The sequence below is a fragment of the Trachypithecus francoisi genome, unplaced genomic scaffold, assembly GCF_009764315.1.
Source record: "Trachypithecus francoisi isolate TF-2019V2 unplaced genomic scaffold, Tfra_2.0 Lachesis_group16, whole genome shotgun sequence".
Lineage (NCBI taxonomy): Eukaryota > Metazoa > Chordata > Mammalia > Primates > Cercopithecidae > Trachypithecus > Trachypithecus francoisi.
This window is the reverse complement of record NW_022681461.1, coordinates 24,239,927-24,255,567: the sequence shown is the minus strand read 5'-3', so window position 1 is coordinate 24,255,567 and position 15,641 is coordinate 24,239,927. Positions and strand designations below refer to the sequence as shown.

General features: G+C 36.4%; 1 pseudogene; it reads right to left on the bottom strand.

Moving 5' to 3' along the window:
* Nucleotides 1-2,424: 2,424 nt before the first annotated feature.
* Nucleotides 2,425-13,871, bottom strand: LOC117099227 (annotated as a pseudogene).
* Nucleotides 13,872-15,641: the final 1,770 nt, after the last annotated feature.

The following is a 15,641-nucleotide window of genomic DNA, read 5'->3' as shown; positions in this document are numbered from 1 at the left end:
CCCATATGCTACTCTGTCCATCCCAGGGAGAACTATAAGTTAGTCCCACTTCCTATCCACCATTTTTCCAGAGAAGGTTCTAGTCGCCATTCTTGCACTGCTAGAAAGAAATACCTGGTATCAGATAATTTATAAAGAAAAGAGGTTTAATTGGCTTGCAGTTCTGCATGCTATACAGAGCGGTATCTGCTTCTGGGGAAGTTTCAGGAAGCTTCCAATCATCATGGAAGGCAGAGGGGGAGTAGGCCTGTCACATGGGGAGCAACAGAGACAGCAAGATGCCATAGACTTTTAAACAGTCAGACCTCATGATAAGTTACCACTATCGCAAGAACAGCACCAAAAGGATGGTGGTAAACTATTCATGAGAAATCCACACCGATGATTTCATCATTTCCCACCACTCCCAACCTCCAATACTGGAGATTAAAATTCAGCATGAGATTTGAGTGAGAACACATATCCAAACTATATCACCCCATCCCTAAGAAAAAATTCTTAAAAATAAAATAAAGTAAGATTCTTTAATAAGTCTATTTGACACTGGATTGTTTTGCTTACTTATGATTATATATAGTTCTAAATGAAAAACAAAATTCAACAAATTTTTTTTTAAGTACATATAAATCTTTTCCAAAAAGCTAAGGTGTATACTTTCCTTCTTTCCTTACATTTTTTTTTTTTTTTTTGAGAGAGCGTTTTACTCCATCACCCAGGCTAGATAACAGTGCAAGATCACAGCTCACTGCAGCCTTGACGTCCCAAGCTCAGGTGATCCTCAGCCTTCCTGGTATCTGGGATTACAGAAGTGTGCCACGATGCCTTGATAATTTTTGGAGTTTTTTTTTTTTTTTTTTAGAGATGGAATTTCACCATGTTGCCCAGGTTGGTCTCAGATTCCTGGGCTCAAGCAATCCACCCTTCTTGGCTGCCCTAAGTGCTGGAATTACAGGCATGAGCCACTGCACCCAGCACACTTACATGTTTTTGTTGTTAATTTTTGAAAATTTTACTTTTCTGGACCACATATTTTGGCTCATTTGCTAAAGTAATAACATTTCTCAACAGAATATTTTACAGAATCTATGTCAATTAAATGCCATTTTGGTCTGAGTTGTCGTATATAAAGTCATTTCTTTAGTCTGACATGATTAATTTCACATTTACTAATTATCCTTTCCTCTTTCTGCATCCTCCATCTGCATCTTTCTTGCTACATCTTCCTATCTCCGTGTCTCTCTTATCACCCTCTTTTATAGCACAACATACACACATATTTTTATGGCATTTGAAAACTAAGTTAAAGCCCTATGTTAATATTATTATATATTATAAAAAGGGGGTTCTTTGTTAAAAAAGTATCAAAACTGATTAACACTAATAGATTCTATTCATAAAAATATCTCTTCTGTGTTGGAAAGTGGATTAATTTTTTGTTATTGCTGCATAACAAATTGTCTCAAACTTAGCAGCTGATAGCATTATCTCCTAGTTTCCATGGATCAGGAGGCAAGGCACAGCTTAGCATGGTCATCTTCTCAGGGTCTCACAAGTTTGCAGTCAAAATGAGAGCCAACATGTATGCTCATCTGAAGGCTCAACTGAGGAAGAATGAACTTCCTCCCTCATTTGGGTTATTAGTAGAAGGTATGATGATGCAATTTAGGGCCCTGTCATTACTGGTTGCCATATGGAGGCCACTCTCGGGTCCCAGAATTGCCCATGATTAATAAACTCCACTGAAATTACTTGTTATGTGGGCCTCTTCAACATAACCATAAATTCATTAAGCCCACAAGGGAAGACTTTGTTTCTAGTCTGCTATGACAGGATCTTATAAAATACAATGCAATCACTGGAGTGACATGCTATCACCTTTCCCATATTCTATCAGTCAGAATTAAGATACAAGTCTCTCCCACGCTCAAGGGGAGTTTATCAGCCAATGTTCTCCAGAGACAATAGAACATACACAAGATTTACCTTAAGGATTAGCTCAAAAAATGGTGTGGGTTTCTAAACCTGAAACCCATAGGTAGTTTGGTGAGCTGGAAACTCAGGCAGAAGTTGAAGCTTCAGTCTTGAAGTAGAATTTTTTTCTTCTCTGAGACATCTCTGCTTTTTGTTCTCAACACATTCAGCTGATTGAACAAAACCAACTCATGTTGTCCACAGTAATCTCCTTTACTCAAAGGCCACTAATTATAAACGTTAACCACATCTACAAAATACCTTTATAGCAATATCTAGATTGATGTTTGGTTAAGTAGTGGGGCACTATAGCCTAGACACATAAATCTAATCATCACAGGGAGGGAATTACAAAAATCAGTGAACACTAAGACATGGAAAATCACTGGCATCTCCTTGGAGCCTTTTCACCAAGGAAGGTATTTCTTTTTTTATTTATTTTTAATTTTTTTGGGTGGTTGTCTCTAATATTTATTTGTCTGGTTATAAAAGTAATACATGAGGAGCATTGGATTTGGGGAGAATGTTTTGAACCCTAGCTGTCACATGCCACCTGTAGGATCTAGACCGGTGACTTTTCAGAACTGCCATTTCCTCATCTGGTAGGCAGTCTGGTGAGCCCTGTCTTGCTCACGCCACATATGGCAGTGCATATGAAATGAGATCACAGAGGGGAAGCACTTGGCAAGCTGGAAGGTGCTGACAAATGGAAGGGGTTAATGTCACCACCCTCAGCTGAGGTAGTACCAAGGTCCAAGCTCCTGCCTCTGCCCCTCCCCCTCCCCTAGCCCCTAAATACACACACGAATGGAGGGCCACTTGCAGCCTTGGTTTGATGGAGTTGGGGGAGAGGCCACACACATCTTCCACAAGCCTGGCCAGATGGGGCCTCACTGGGGCCCTTTCAGAATCGGGCGTCGACTGTTGCCAGCTGTGTGAGGATGTCCTGCAACTCGAGTCCATCCTCTGGGAAACGCTCAGAGAAGGATCGGATGAGGTCAGCAGCTGAGGCCTCGTATTCCAGAAGCTGCACGTCTGAGCCTTCAAGGTGAATATTGGGCTGAACCATGAGCTTCCGAGATTCCTTACGCAGCAGCACCATGTCCCTGAGGGTGAGGAAGCCCTCGGAGGGGCCCATCAGTGACAGCCGCATACCTCTCGTACAGGACCCATCCTCCAGCTGCATTCCCTGTGGACTTCAGCACCTGAAGTGTCTGCAGGAAGCGCTCTAGGGCAGGCTTGCCCACAGACTGGATTTTGCTGCGGTCGAGACGGACCCGGGCATCCAGGCACCCGTCGGAGCCTGCGGTGGGAGTGATGGTACCAAGTCCCTCGCCAGCCTCCAGTAAGACTCTCAGGATCACAATCTGGGCCTGCATACGGGCCTGCAGCCAATTGGAGGCCTCACGTGTGTAGAACTCCAGAGCGAGAAGCCCAGCCTGAGCCATGTTGAGCCAGTACAGGCACATCACCTCCTCCGCATCAGCCCCCTCAAAGCCAAGGGTCTCCAGCACTTGCGGGTGGAGACAGAGGTAGAGGCCCACGCTCCCAGCCTGGCACTCTTCGTAGCTGGAGGCAATGGTGCTGAACTTGCAATCCCAGGTCTTCCCGCTCCATACCAGCTCTGAATCTGCTCTCCCATCTCTGGGTTGATCACTGTCTCCTGGTCAAAGCTGAATGCTCCTTTTTCATCCTGCACGAAGAGCTTGCCGCTGCCATAGCCCAGCAGCTCATGCAGGTCCAACTGCACATCGAAGGAGGGCCCCTTCCAGAGGATTGTTATTCTCCTCCAGAACGGTGAGCTTCTCCCACTGCGTGGCGCAGGCCACAGCCAGCACTTTCCCCAGTGACACGTTCTTAAAGCCTTCCTTCTGCCTCAGGTCACTGTAGTTGGAGATGTTGATGCCGGCAGGGATGCCAGAGCCAGCGAAGGTGAGAACATTCAGGGAGGTGAAGTCGGGGGTGAGGAACTTGTCTTTCTCAAAGGCTGGGGGCCAGGGCAACTCCTTCAGCAGCTGCTCTGCCCTCGCCACCAGCCGCTCAAACTTGGCACTCATGGCCTTATTCACCACAGCTACGAGGCCTTCAAATTCTCCTCGGGAACCAAAGGAGTCACGGTAGCTCTGGATGAACCCGATATAACTCTCCACGATGGGGCCTTTGTCCTGGATCCAGAAGCGGGAGCCCCTCTTGTGGGCCTCTGTGGAGTCCTGGGTGAAGCTCTCTATGTACTGGGCCAGCATCTACTCCTGGTGGCTGTTGGCTGCATACGCCTTGGCTTTCTCCAGCTGCTCCACCACCTTCTGGAGGATGGGCACGTAGTTCCCCCGGGTCACCTGGAAAGGACTTTCCGGAATTCGTAGCTCTTCAGCTTGGAAGTCACGTCGGAGTCCAGGGAAGGCTCTGTGGCGAGCATGGAAGCCAGCCGCACCTTGTAGTGGGGCTTCACTTCTCTGTCGACTCTTTGAAGAGCCGGGTGTTGTAGGCACTGAGGTTCTGTGAGTCCAGAAAGTCCTGGGCCAGTTTGCCATCTTCCATGGTACGATTCCCATAGAAATAGGTGATAATTCCCTGATATGGAAGAGAGGGGACATGGGAAAGAGCAGTTGCCGAGGTCAGGGCTGCAGGGACGTCATCCTCCCAGCTTAATTTTTTTTTTTATCAGATAAGTAATGTATAGATAATAATGTGCACTGATGGACAACGTTTTTTATCAGTCAATTTCTGCTAAAAAATTAGGATGTACTTCTTTTAAATAATGAACTGGTAATTCTGAGGATAAACAAGAAATCCATGAGTAAGCTCTTTTTATTATTATTATTTTAACAAGCAGATCTCGAATCGGAATGTTAGAAGTAGTCTACCTCCACACCACCATCTTTCATACCAATGAGCAAAAGCACAAAAGTAACTGAAAAAGGTTGTTTCATGTGACATCTATTTCCCAAAGAATTTTTCTTTCTATTTTCTTTCCATATATTTTTTTACTTCTGAGAATAATTTGGGTGTGTTTACATTTGTGTGTATAGGAGAGTGTGCTTATAACAGAAAAGGAACTTACATGGTGGCAGGTGAAATAATTTGCAACGGTGTGTCGGCCTGAAGTCAAAGTCAGTGAGGAAACCCTCAACTCCTTGGTCTTAGTGCAATGTCGGAGCCTATAGCTCAAGGTCACAAAATATGAGTAAGGCTGCAAGATCACAGAAAAAGTTTGCCTTAGATTAATGGCAGGGCCGTGCCAAAGATGACTGAAGGGGCACCCTCTGGCATGCTCATTTATCAGGGATTTACTTGTTGGCTAATGATAGCAATAACAGTTTGTATCTGACAGACACAACTGGATATGTGCAGTGAGAAACTATATTTGAACACAAATTATACTGGATCTATATAATTTCCTCTTCTATTGCTTGACCTGCCATCAGAGTCTCTCTCAGTGAAGTTTATGCTTTCATCTTTTAAAGAAAAAACAATTGTTTTTGAAAAAAATGGTTACACAATTGAAAACTATAACAAATTAACTGTTTTAATTCTTCTACATTCTTTAGAATATATTTTCATATGTATATGCAATTTCTAGTTTGCTATAATCATAGCAGAGACACTAGAATTAATTTTTTCATTTAAATTGTTACTGTAAACACTGTATTCTGAATATCCTCATAATATTGTTCTATGTTTCTGCTGATACAAAAATTTCATTTGAAATATATGAAATACTGATAAACTAAATAAATTTGCTTTTGCTTATAATCTCATCACCATGCTATAATTACTATTAGCAATATTTTATATGATCTTTTTGTGATGAATACATATATACTCAAGTATATTCACATATATATATGTGCATGTCCATATGCAATGATTATTGGATTTTTCCTTTTCTTTTTTGCTTAATGCTGTATTGTGAAAGTAGTTATGTCATTAATTTTTCTCTTGAAGTATTACTTTAAATGACTGCAGATTACTTTATTGCATAGTTTTATTTACAACCAACAACCTGATGTTGAATATTTAATTTTTTTCAATTTTTTAGCATATTGAAGAGTATGGTGATGAAGATTTTATTGTACCTCTGTTCTTAATCCTGAAAATAAATTCTTGATAATAATATTTCCTGGTCAAAGCATATGTACATTTGATAATTTAATTATGTGTATTGCAATTTCAAGGATCATCACTAAAACAAAAGGAATAGAATACATAAATTCTGCACAAGAAAAGGAAAATGAGATGATTAAAATAATCAGCCATAAAAGTTAAAAAACAAGAGAAAAGCAGGCTAGAATATGTATATCAACAAATACCAAAAGAGGCAGATGTAAGTCTAAATATATTAAAACTTACATTGAATATGAAAGGCCTAAATTCTCCAGTTAAATGACAATATTAGCAGGTTGAAAAAAAAAAAACTAAATATATGCTACTTATGTAAGTCATTTAAAATAGAATGGCTGAAAGTAAAAACACAGAAAAATATATACCATGTAAACCCTAATAAAATAATGCTAGTGCAAATATTTTAATACAAAAAACTTTAAATTATAAAACTAGATACAAAAGGATTACTCTAATTATAAAAGGTTCCATATGTCACATAGCCATACAATTTTACCTGTGTATGCCACTTAATAGCATTGCCTAAAATACTTGCAAAAGAACATAATTATACAAAATTATACTACCTTTCGCAGTAAATGTTAGGAGAGGCAACAACAACAAAATCAATAAAGACATTCATTGATCAACCTAAGTAACAAAATTGATCTAATGAAAGACCCAGATCCCTGTATTTAACATTTATAAATAGGCATTTTTTCAATATACACAGATTATTTAAAACTATTAATAATATAGTGGCCATAAAGGATATCTCCATTAATTTTAATGAACAGATTTCATTATAAAATATGTCCCCTGATCACAATTTAATTAAGCTAATAAAAAGAGATAACTAAAAATATCCCAGTATATTTGAGAATTAAGAAATAAATATTTTATTACTTTTAAAAAGCATCTTGTAATAGAATTGACTTTTTCCTCCTGTGGCATCACAGTTTTTTGTTTAGTACATATGTGGATTAATGTTATCACCATCATAGTGAAATACAAAACATTTTAATCTCCCTCCAAACTTTCCCTGTTCTATCTCTCATAACTCCTGACAACCTCTGACTGCTTCTGAGTTCTTGCAGATTTAACTTTTCAAGAATGACATATAAATGGAATCACATAGTATGTAACGTCTTGAGATTGACTTCTTTTACACAGTATGCTTTTAAGATTCATCCAAAGTCTTGTGTATTTCAAAAGCAGATTTCTTCGCCTTGCTGAATACTGTTCTATTGTATGAATACACAAGCCACAATTCGTTTATCTGCCCTTGGAGGACATTTGGATTGTTTCTACTTTTTGGCAATTATGAATAGTGGACATTTATGTAGAGGTTATTTTGTAAACATAATTTTTCAACTCTTAGGGTAGATATCCAGAAGATGGATTGCTGGGTCATATGGTAATTATACATTTGCCAGTCTAGGAAACTACCAAACCTTTCCAGAAAGATTGTACCATTTTGCATTCCTGTCAGCCATGTTTTGAGAGCTACAATTGTTCTGCATCTTTGACAGCACTTTATATTTTTAATTTTTTGTTTTGTTTTGTTTTTTTAAATGTAAGCCATTCTAATGGGTGTACAATGGAATATCATCATGGTTTCATTTTACATTTATCTAATGACTATTAATGCTGAACTTCTTCTTTGTTAATCTTATTTCTTCTTTGCCAAAGTGGCTGCTCATATTTTTTGCTGATTTTTAAATTGGATTGTGTATTTTCTTATTGTTGAGTTTTGAATATTCTTTATATACAGTAAATTTCAATTCTTTGTGCATAAGTAGAATAAAAATATTTTATCTCATTCTGTGCCTTGCCATTTAAATTTTTTATCAGAGTCTTTCACAGCGCAATAGTTTAGAAAAATTGGTGAAGTTCAATTGACCATTTTAATCTTTTATGAATTATGGTTTTGATTTTATGTCTAAGAACTCATCAACCAAACTCAAGGTCACATAGATATTCTCCCATGTCCCTTTCACTTTACATTTTTGCAATTTACTTTTAGATTTTTGAATTAATTTCTTTTATATTTTTTGATATAATTTCTCTATAAGGTGTAAAGTTTAGAGTGAGATTCATTTCTTTTACTTATGGATGTCTATTGTTCCAATACCATTTGTTGAAAAGCCTTTGTTATTTATTCATTGAATGGCTTTTTTAACTTTGTCAGATTAATCAGTCACATTTGTGTGGCTCTTTCTTTAATCGCTATTGTCCTTCTTTTATCTATATGTTTATGCCTTCACCAACACCACACTATGAACCCCGAATATCTGAGAGAGATCTCAGTCAATTTATGAAGTTTTTTTTGCCAAAGTTAAGGATTCACACTTGGGACACAGCCTCAGGAGATCCTGACAACGTGTGTCCAAGGTGTTCTGAGCATAGCTTGGTTTTAAACCTTTTTGTTAAACCTTTTTGTTAAACTCTCTAGCCAAAGAGTTTAACAGGAAACGAAAAACCATAACAAGACTTAAGGTTTAACATGTAATCCTTAAGACATGAGACATCAGTCAATACATCTAAGATGAATGTTGGTTCAGTCCGGAAAGGTGGAACAACTTGAAGAGGGGAGGGGGCTTTCAAGTCATAGGTAGATAAGGGACAAACGGTTGCATTCTTTTGAGTTTCCAATTTGCCTTTCCAAAGTAGGCAATCAGATAAGCATTTATCTCAGTGAACAGAGGGATGACTTGGAATAGAATTAAAGGCAGGTTTACCCTATGCAGTTCCCAGCTTGAACTTGACTTTGCCCTTTAGCTTAGTGGTTTTGGGGCCCCAAGATTTATTTTCTTTTCACAACACTGACTTGATTACTGCAGATTTTTAGTAAGTCTTAAAATGGGCAGTATGATTCCTTCAACTTTATTCTTATCTTTCTGAATTCATTTAGCTATTCTAGTTCTTTTGCCTTTCCTTATAAATTTAGAATCAGCTTGTCTATATCTGAAAAAAATTTGCTTAAATTTTGATAGATATTACATTAAATCCATAAAACATTTTGAAAAGAATTAGTATCTTTAACAAATTGAGTCTCCAATCAATTAAAATGATAAAATGCTCCTTATATTTAGATATTCATTTGTTTCTTTCATAGGCATTTTGTAATTTTCAGCATCCAGATAGCATACATGTTTTGTGAGAAGTTTAACTACACATTTTTTGGAGGTTATTGTATTTATATGAAATTGTGTGATATTTCATTTTTAAGTAATTTTTAGATTCTAATTTTACATAGGTAGTGCATAAAGATAAGATTGGTTTTCATGTATTGACCTTGTACTTGAGAACTAGCTAAACCGACTAGTTCTAGGAATTCATTTCTTTATAGATTCGTTGGGATTTTCTACATAGATAATCATGTTGTCTGTGGATGGGCAGTTTTCATTCTTTATTTTTTCCTAACAAGCATGCTTTTTATTATAATTTTTTTTTTCTGGGCTTATTTACCTGGTTAACACAAGAAATACATTTTATAAACAAATGTATGTGGACTTTCAGTTCCAGGAAAAAATAGAGTGGATCAACTTTATTCTTTCTACTAAGTCCAACTAAAAACTAAGGACATGATATATAAAACAAACATGAGAACACTCTGAAAGGTGAAGAAAAGAATGCAGATTATTATAACTATTATTATTTTGGTTGAATATATCCCAGACTACCTGCTGTAGCACATGGAAACCTGCAAACGTAAAAGGGTGCAAACAAAGCCCCAAGGAAAGTCTGTTCTCTCTCGCCAAAGGTCCAGGAAAAGAAAAACCGTAACAAGACAGAAAACTTTATATAGTAATTGCCCTGCTTTAACCAAATTCCATGGACTGCATCCCGAACTCCACTAGTAAAGGCCAAGTAGACAGCTCAGATTTTTATGTTTATCTCACAGTTATGTGGTACCTACCTTCTTTCTTCAAGGTGATCATAAAAGGCAAAGAGGGAAGGTAGGATATTCAACCCAGCCTGGAATTAAGAAGCTCCCCATCTCTTACACACATACACACTGTGGTATCAATAAACACTGGGATCAGTAATGAAGTGATTTTTCATTCCTTGATGGACAGTTTCTGTATCTTGATTGCAAGGGTGGTTACACTAATCAACATCTGGGATAAGAAGGCATAGAAGTAATTTTACGAGTTGCATCAACATCAGTTTTGTAGTTTTCATATGGTACTGGAGTTACCAATGTTATCATGGTGGCTTTACACTCTGAAATTTACATAAATTATCTCAACAAATACAAAAGAAGGGCCAGGCACAGTGGCTCACGCCTGTAATCCCAGCACTTTGGGAGGCCAAGGAGGGTGGATCACGAGGTCAAGAGATGGAGACCATCCTGGTCAACGTGGTGAAACCCCGTCTCCACTAAAAATACAAAAATTAGCTGGGTGTGGTGGCGGGTGCCTGTAGTCCCAGCTACTTGGAAGGCTGAGGCAGGAGAATCACTTGACTTCAGGAGGTTTAGGTTGCAGTGAGCCGAGATTGCGCTACTGTGCTCTAGCCTGGCGACAGAGCGAGACTCCATCTCAAAAAAAAAAAAGAAAGAAAGAAACTAAAACAGACAAAAGAAACCCCATCCTTATGACCTTATCTAATCCTAATTACCTTCCAAAGGCTCCACCTCCAAATGCCATTTACATATGGATTTAGGGATTAAGTGTCCAACTTAAACCATAGAAACAATATATCTAGGAAGAGATGATAATAGATAATAGGAAATAATTTGAAGTGAATTATAATAAATGCTATTCAAAATTGTTTAGTGCAGGTAAAGCAATACATAAAAGATAACCCATAGACTTAAATACATATGAAAGAAAAGTAGAATGGTTGATAAAAATGAGCTCAGAATTTATCTTAATACAGTAGAAAAAGATGTGCAAAGTAAGTTCAAAAAAGAGCTAAAGGAAGATGATAATAAAGATAACATAATAAAGCAATGAAATAAAATATATATACAGTAGAAGATTAACAATGCCAAACATTGGTACTTCTAAACAAATATCAAAATTAAGAAAATTCTGGAGAGACTGGGAAAGATAAGGAAAGACAGAAAGAAAAAAAAGGAAGAGAGAAAGAGTGGAAATAAAAGCCACAAGAAAAATTTAAAAATCAAATATTACTGTAGATATTACAGGTTTTGTATATATTTAACAGTTAATAAAACATTGTCATAAAAAAGGTTTTACAAAACTTTTAAAGATTTGAATAAAATCAAAAACCTATAATTTACCAAATCTAACTCTAGAAAATTAGAAAACTTAAATAGTTCAAAAGCGTTTAAAAATACATAATACAACAAGTACAGTAATATTTTAAGTGGTAGAAGGGTAGTCACTGTAAGAATTTTCAACTTCGTATGCTTGAAATGTATAATAATTAAAATGTCAGCATAAAATTTTTGTACATAAGCACATACACAGATGTGCACACACACACCCTAAAGTCACTCTTTAGTGAAATCAACCAAGCATTAAGGAAAGCATATTTCCAATCTTACTCAGAGTTTCATAGTTTTCCTAAGATTAGAAACACAGAGCACTTTCCTCAACTAATGTTTATTTTACCTGCATATCCTTGATACAAAAACCTGTCAAAGATAACATTTGAAGAAGTAACTGTTGGCCAATTATTTTTTATTCATGAGTTTCTATGCATTTCTTTGAGCAACACAATAGTCAGCTAAATCTAAATTGTGTATTTGTACACGTGTGTGTACAAATTTAATTATGAAGACGAGTTCAACATTAAAAGATCAGCAAACATTTTCCACTGCTTTAATAGATTACCAGATAAAAATCATTGTATTAATAGGTGAAAAATAGTTAGAAAAAAATCAATTATCAATTCATAGTTTAAAAAATAATTAGTTAAAAATCAGAAGTAAAATTTACTTTCTTAGCCTAAAACAAAATGTATCTATAAACAAACAAACACACTATGGTAATCATCATACTTACTGGTGAAACATGCATTTTGTTTCATTATATGACATTGCTGTAAAGCAGTACAAATAAATGAATGGAAACACAACAACACAGCAACAAGACGAGAGTGTCTGCAATAATCATTTCTATTTAACATTTTATTGAATATTGAAGTTAGTCCAACAAAGAAAAAAAATGTGTAAATGATGAAAAAATATTCAAATGCCATTATCCACAGATGATATAGTTGGCATGTTAGAACTATTTAAAAATCTATGATAAATGAATTCAAATTAATAACAGTGTAACAAGGTTGATGGATACAAAATCAATATATAAATAAAGCAATTATTTTTCTATATACCCTTAGAAAACAGAATATTAAACTTAAAAGCTGCCACCATCTACAATTGCATTAAAAGTGCCAACTATCTAGAAATAAACTCAACAACATGTGTCCAATTATAGAATTTTTGTGCTACATTAAAGATAAGCTAAATAAATGGAGCCTCATTGTATGAGGCAGTTCACACAGAATCAGCATTACTAGCAAACTTCATAGAAATACAGATTTTTGGGGTCTCACCCCAGAGCTACTTAAACAGAAATTGTGAGGGCAGGGCCTAGCAATGAGTTAAGTCCTTCTGGTGATTCTTATATGCTAGAGTTTGAGAATTACTGATCTAGAGGTGTGAATACTCTTGTGCATGATACAAGCAGCGTTGCTTGTCATCCCAAACTAAAAACCACGCAGAAGCCAGTCAACAGTAAATTGTAGCCAACAATGGTAGGCTATAAAGCAATGCAAATAAATGAAGGTGAACACACAACAATATGGATGAATCTTACAACATATTATTAAGTAAATAAAGGAAAAAACAAAATGATATATTCCATTTGTTTCTATTTATATAAAGTGCAGAAAGAGGAAAAATTAAGCTATCCCGTTTAGGAATGCACACATGGGTAGCAGAACTAAAAAAAAGCAAGGACATGAGTTCTTCTTACTTTTTCTTATATGTTATATTTAACAATAAAATTGTCTAAAATTAAAGTTAAGAGATATGGAAATTATATAAGGGAATTCTGACACGTACTGAAGAGACATTCTACAAGGAAAGAATAAAACAAATGGAGGAGAAACAATATTTAAAGAAATAGTATATAATATGGTAGTATGACAGATGGAAGAAAGCAAACTGAGCCCTCATACTGAAACTAGTGCTGAGAGCTCAACGGGATAAAAAGTCCCACCGATAGAAAAATAATAGTAAGAACTAAAATCAAGAAAAGTAGAAAATCCTGTAATCTTCCAGAAAGAGAGAAAAAAAGGTAGCTACAAGTGGATAAGAATCAGATTGATATATCATATTTCTTATTGACAGCCCAGATGCACAAAGACAAGGGAACAATGTCCTCGGTGTTTTGAGGAAAAATGACTTTGAGTCTGGATATAACAAAAGTGTTATCCAAATCTGAATGAGAAATAAGATAGTGTCAGACATGCAAGGACACGGAATATTCGCTGCCCACAGACCTTCCCTTTTAGAATCATTACAGGATGTATGCCAGAGACAAGGAAGATGCCTGAAACAATTACTAAACTTAGACTTCCTCTTAAAAAGAAAAAAAAAAAAAACTCTCAAAAAAGACCAGAATAAATGAATGAATGAATGAATAATGCTCAGAGCTTAAGCCTTAACCATTAAGCTGCAAGCACTCTCAGAAGGATACATTTGTTTAAAATGGGGTTTCCAGTGAATTTTTGCAGAATTTGTTGTTGAACATTCTGTTCATTGCACTTATTTACCATGAGCTTTGTGTTCCTATCTGTACAGTTGGCTTCTGCATGTTTTTGGCTATGTTATTCTCTGATTGGATTACTGTCCCTCTATGTTTTCTACTTTATAAGATTTCTCTAAATTTCTAATGTGCTGATGTTGCTTTTATATTTTCCATTACTTTTCATGTATACTTACATTTTTATATTCTTTTCTGGGATTTTGAGAGAGAGAAAGTAGGTACATGTACCTGGTCCATCATCTTAAGCACTATCCAAACTGAATGTAGTAAGTTTCTACAGAAGATTTTATTCAAAAAAAATTATTCAGCTGCTAATCCAAACTTATTCAACGAAAATATAAGGAAAATGGAGGCCAGATTACTTAAACAGTTTGACTTGGTAGATGCAGTAAGCTCAGACAGAATTGATATCAAATTTTAGTTCTTCCCAATGACAAAATGTTTCCACTGGATCATGCTGAATATTTGATCAAATTATATTTGCACAAAGTATTTATCAAAGTAAAAAATAACTATGAAAGAAATAAAGAATTCAATATTAGGAAAGCAAATGTTAGCCTTCTATAAATATGAAAACACTACTTTCCATAATTTTCTCAGCATGCAACTAGGTTCTGCCTCTAATTTGGATGCTGAGACATAATTATATGTAAAAAAAATCAAATTTTGAAAAAATATAATTTGTCTATTTTGCTGAATCTCTTGAACATAAAACTAACTCCAACACAGTCCATTCTATAATTAATTTCTGCCTCTCATGGTTGATAGCGATTACAATTAGCATTCATCGGTCACTTTATGTTCCAGTAGAGACACAGTGTTAAGTGCTGCCAAGAGACTTGTAAACCACTTTACAGATGAAGAAACTGATGCCACTACAAGTTTAAAGAAAAATGAACAAGAGCACACAAATTTGGAGGCCTGCATTGTGAGCCATTAAGCTACATTTCCTTACATTCAGAGTTATCAGTGATGTGTTGATAAATGTTTAGCAAGAGACAGCTAGAACTGAGGATAGGAGACATAAATTGTAGTTGATTTTTGTGTTGTAAATATACCCACTGTAGTTTATTTTAAGACATCAATTGATGTCCATGCAAGAGATATTGGGAAGATTGGGCCGAAGCACATCATTATATAGGGTTTCCACTATGCAGGTAAGATAGACATTAATAACCAGAAGCACTAAGCAACAGTAAATGGTAGGAAAATAATTAAAAATTATGAGTTCTGAGCATTTCTTTCCTGTGTTTTTAATGTTATTTAGTTGTAAGTTTCTATAATTTAATTTTTAATAATATCTGTGTTTAGAAATAGGCCCCCTAGATTTCTCAAAATGTGGCAATCACCTCATATAATCTGGTATGAGTTGGCTTTAGTACACTACAGGAGTTAGTCATGAGTGTTTTTGCTCTACCTGTAGTTTGGGGATACAAAAAATACTCATAGCTATAAATTGGTTTTGCTTATTAAAATACCTGCAGAGTAGGCCAAGTGCGGGGGTTCATGTCTGCAATCCATGCCCTTTGGGAGGGAGGCCAAAACGGGAGGCTTGTTTGAGGCCAGGAGTTCGAGACCAGCCTGGGCAACATAACAAGACCCCTGTCTCTACAATAAATAAAAATGTTAACCAGGTGTGGTGGCAAGTGCCTGTGGTCCCAGCTACTCAGGAGGCTGAGGAATGATGATTGCTTGAGCCCAGGCTGCAGTGAGCTGATTGAGCCATTGCAATTGCACTCCAGCCTGGGAGACAGAGTAAGACCCTGTCAAAAAAAAAGAAAGAAGGAAGGAAGGAAGGAAGGAAGGAAGGAAGGAAGG